This window comes from Lycium barbarum, chromosome 1 (genome assembly GCF_019175385.1).
Source record: "Lycium barbarum isolate Lr01 chromosome 1, ASM1917538v2, whole genome shotgun sequence".
Taxonomy (NCBI): Eukaryota; Viridiplantae; Streptophyta; class Magnoliopsida; order Solanales; family Solanaceae; genus Lycium; species Lycium barbarum.
In genome coordinates, this window is record NC_083337.1 from 160,483,298 (window position 1) to 160,487,983 (window position 4,686).

General features: G+C 36.1%; 1 pseudogene; it reads right to left on the bottom strand.

The window, feature by feature from the left end:
• Positions 1–665: 665 nt before the first annotated feature.
• On the bottom strand, positions 666–4,320 carry LOC132617114 (ABC transporter G family member 11-like; annotated as a pseudogene).
• Between the last annotated feature and the right edge of the window lie 366 nt (positions 4,321–4,686).

The window sequence follows — 4,686 nt, forward strand, 5'->3', positions numbered from 1 at the left end:
TGTCTTTCTTCTTTTTCTTGCATGTTTCATATATCCTTCTGATGAGTATATATGAAAAAAGAACAGCTAGCAGCCAGCTGGTGGTTATTGTATTTAGGACTTCTATTGAATTTGAATGCAGAGATAAATATAAGACGAAACGAAGACTCAACATCTGATAACTAGGGTATACAGAATTAAGAGATGTTATGGACTATAGGACTTTAAATTCTCTTGTACTCTTCTTATTACTACTTCACATGTTCGTGACAACCGTTGACTATGCGCATTTTAATTATTTTATGGCGGAATGACGGATGCCTAGCCAGCATGTTGCCCTTATTCTGCATTAAGGGATAATGCTGTAACTACTTCTATATAGTAGTATCAGCTTCAAACTTCTATTCAAACACATAATTACTTATTTCTAAATTATGTTTAAGGACTTAATTCTTTTAAATACTTAATACTTTTTATCTACTTTTAACAAGTTAAGGCAAACAGGCTTTAAGTCTCTAGCATATACTGGAAAACAAAATGAGAACATAACACACAAAAAAAAATGGATAAACGTTATAAAAACCACTGTCATCTCGTATATTATTTGAATGCAACTTTTTATATTGACTTATAAAAAGAAGAATAAACGAATAATAGGATCTTTTGATTGATTCCTTTTGATCTTGCTATTTGGTCCATGATTCTAAAATCCTTAGAGAAGGCGATTAAGCAAGAGCATGTGGAGCCACTGTCTTGTTATGATTTGCACCTTTCTGCTGCATTTTTCTCTTAGCAACGTAACCTCGAACCCAAGGAGTGACATCCTCGCTGATCTTTATCATGATGAAGAAGATCACTCGGTAGATGATTATCATGGAGAAGATGACACTTAGATCCACCCATTTTGATCTGTTCACGTCAATCTGGAATATTTGTTTAAGTGCGTATTCACCTGTGATCTTGGGAAGATCAGGATTCTGGTTATCAAATATCAACCCCCTCAAGTCGTTTTGGTATTGCCCCTACAGAAACCACGGAATTTAGAGTCATCGGATTCATATATATAGTCAAAATAAGACTGGTGCCTGTAAAGCATATCCTCTCGGGTTTATAATGTACTGATATATTATAGAATTGGTATATATACCACCTTGTCTAAAATCTGCAACACGCTTCTCGTGTATGAGTTTGATTCTTTTTATCAGACTGAGAACATAAGAATGTTATTTTGTTGGGTGATGATGGAACTAAAATTGTTTACGCTATTAATGCATTTTAACATGTTATATTAGGATACCTGTTTTATTTGCTAATTCTACTTAGTATGAACTTTTACCTATAATTATTAGGTACTCTGATGGTGTAAAAATTTACACTGTCAGTTATAAAAGTTAAAATCTGCAGCAAATATTTACCTGTATAGCCCAAAAATCGAAAGTCAAGTAAGACACCGGGTAACGCCAGACAGGTTTTGGGATGTCATGAGGGAGTCTGAAGAACCCAGAGACCACCATAAATATTCCCTAACACAGCAAATATACACAATAGTTAAGTGTAGATGCATTTTGACTAAACTTTAGATACTTAGATTAGCAAAATCATTTCCTAATCTAATAAAAGGGAAACAGAATATGTCTATTACCTGAATGCCAGCCCCTATGACGATACCCATGAGGAAATTAGGGACAACACTAGCTATAGCCATCATCAGGCTCTCAACCACTGTGATACAGGCATAAAGGTCCAGTACAAAGAACAAATAGTGGGAGAAACCTGGATGGAAGCGGACCATGAAGTAGCAGACACTACCCGAAAGAACTGCAATCAATATAAGGAATGGCATTGCAGATAACGTGTTGCTTATGACAAATGCAACGACACCATAATGCCCATTCATCCTCTCCCTTTGAAATACCTGTTTTCATTGCCAAAATAGGGCCAAATTATAGAATTGTGTGGCAATGAATCATCATATAGCTTTTTAAGAGTGTCATATAAAGTACGAACTTTCATATCCTCCACGAATGATGGGAAACCTCCAATCGACATGAATGTCATAAATCCAAAGATGAAAGCTGCACATGCACCTCTTGCCTGCATAATGTCAATTTGATGAATAAAGCAAAAACGCGACTTATTGTAGGAGACATTAATTACAAGGGACCAAGTTAAAAATCCCATTAGGAGAAATAAGTTACCTGGATGGAAGTATACTTGGTTCCCACATCATAATAGATGGTTCCAACGCAGATGGATACCACTAAGTAGACTAGAACCCTCAGCCAGTAATAACCAAAGTCTCTTGACATATTAACAAACGAACGTTTGGTTAAGGTGTAGGACTGCATAAAGAAACTGGCCTGGCTACCCTTGGAATCTAGCAATGTTCCTTTCTGTTACAAAAAAATAAAAAATCACATTTGATGAAATCATATCAAAGTTGTGGACCATTATATTAACACTTACAACTTTGGACATTTCTTCTACTTGTTCATTTGCTGAGTAGCAGTACTTAGAATGTCCATAGAAGTCAATAAGACTTCGAATTGCTTCTGCTATTGTCATCTTGTTTAGAGGATCACCATTGCACTGATCAAACTAATCAAAATAAGAAAAGAATTAAGTTAAATGAAGGAAGTCGAAGATCTTTCTATCCTAATCCATAATAAATGTTAAAGATTGTTATATATATGTAGTATTGTTTTTTATATTATTAGCTTATTGATAAGAGCAGTTTCTATAATGACTATAAATTGGTAACCTTATAAAACTACACAAATAGATTAAACTTCTGATACATCATTAATATCTTTAAACCATGTGAATGTTGCTTAAAGAAAGAACAACAGAAAGCGGCGACTTATATGGATTATAATGACTATTGTATTGCAGTTATCCAAGCAAAAACACATGGTGTGTATGCTTCAAGTGTTCTCAACTGTGAACAGAGTAGCATTACCTATTTAAAAAAGTTATTCTGGAATCTCTCGGCAAAAGTGCAAACATTTGCAGTTTATCAGTACCAGGATGAACTCAAAAGATATACCTTGATTGACCCTCCTAGAGTTGCCTTAACTTTGTCGAAATCGGAGTTAATGCACTGGAGGAAATGATCTGATGGATTTCTGAGAGAAGGACAAGCAAACCCAGCTTCTGCAAAGAACTGCAAACCAAAAACCAGTTTTGAGAACTTGCGCAAGCTTATGGATCGTAGAAAAGAGAAAGGTGAGGGTCAGTGGTGAATTTCTTAACACAAATATACTTCAGATTAAACGCAGTGAGTTCTGTTGAAAGGATATATCTTGCCTTGTATGCTTCAGAAGTCTGCCCAAAGTAAACAGTTTTGCCTCCCGAAAGTAAATATAATCTGTCAAACAGCTCAAAAACTTCACTGCTTGGCTGGTGAATTGAGGCTATCACCGTCCGTCCATCTCTGGACAGACAACGCAGTGTCTGTGTTACGAAGAATGCCGAGGCACTGTCACAAAATCCAGAAGTTTAAGCTGATTTTGTTCATTAATAACTGTGCAATAAACTTTGTTGAACAAGTGAAATATGATCTTTATCACATTAATTACCTGTCAAGTCCACTTGTTGGTTCATCGAGAAAGAGCAATCTAGGCCTCATTAGAATCTCAAGGGCAATACTAACTCTCCTCTTTTCTCCCCCACTAATACCACGCAAGTGCCAATTCCCAATAAAGGTATCAACACAATCTTGTAAGCCCATTTCAACAATTGTGCTCTCAACCAGTGTCCTTTTCTCCGATAATGGCATCTTCTCGGGGAGACGCAATTGAGCCGAATAGTAAATCGTCTCCCTAACTGTTAGCGTTCCAATCAACGTGTCATCTTGTGTTACATATGCCTATAATGTATATCAACATTAACTCTTTACTCTCTCTGTTTTGAAAAGAAAGAAAATACTACTATAAAATTAGAATTAATTAAGTACTTACTGCAGTTCCAAATGAGAGCTTAGCTTTGCAACCGTTGAGGAGAATTTTTCCAGAGAGGATTGCATTTGAAGCAAGACGTCCAGCGAGGGCATCGAGAAGTGTAGATTTTCCAGAACCAGAAGGACCCATTAAGGCAGTAAAGGTTCCAGGCTCTGCATAACCAGTAAGTCCTTCTAATACATTTCGGGTATCTCCATTATTCAGAGTAACCATTACATTGACATCCTTCCAAGCCAAATGAGCAGATACTATACCATTGCAGCCTTGTGGTTCACTTGTTACTTCAATCTCCATCATCACATCATCATTTGACGATGTAATTACTGAGGATGACGACGAGTTCTTCATCTATTCAATCTCTTTAATTAATCACTTGCTCTCGTCTTCTTCTTGACTAGAGCTTCTTCTTGACTGTGTCTTCTACTTGTAATCCTTCTGATGTGTATGAAGTATATTTATAGGAAAAAAGTACAGCTAGCAAGTCAGGTAAATATTGACTTCAGTTTTGGGCTTTTCTTGATATTGAATGCATAGATAATAAAGTATACCAAATAACACCACAAAAATTAAAGGGTTTGCGTATCAAATCTTAAGGACCCTAGAGAAGACAGCCTGGAAAAGCTGGGATTTTTTTTTATTTTTTGTTGACTGAACGTAATATATGGATTGTTTATCAGTCAATTTGATTGGATCCATAGAACTTCAATTCCCTTGTACACTCTTACCGCTTCACATGTTCATAACAACC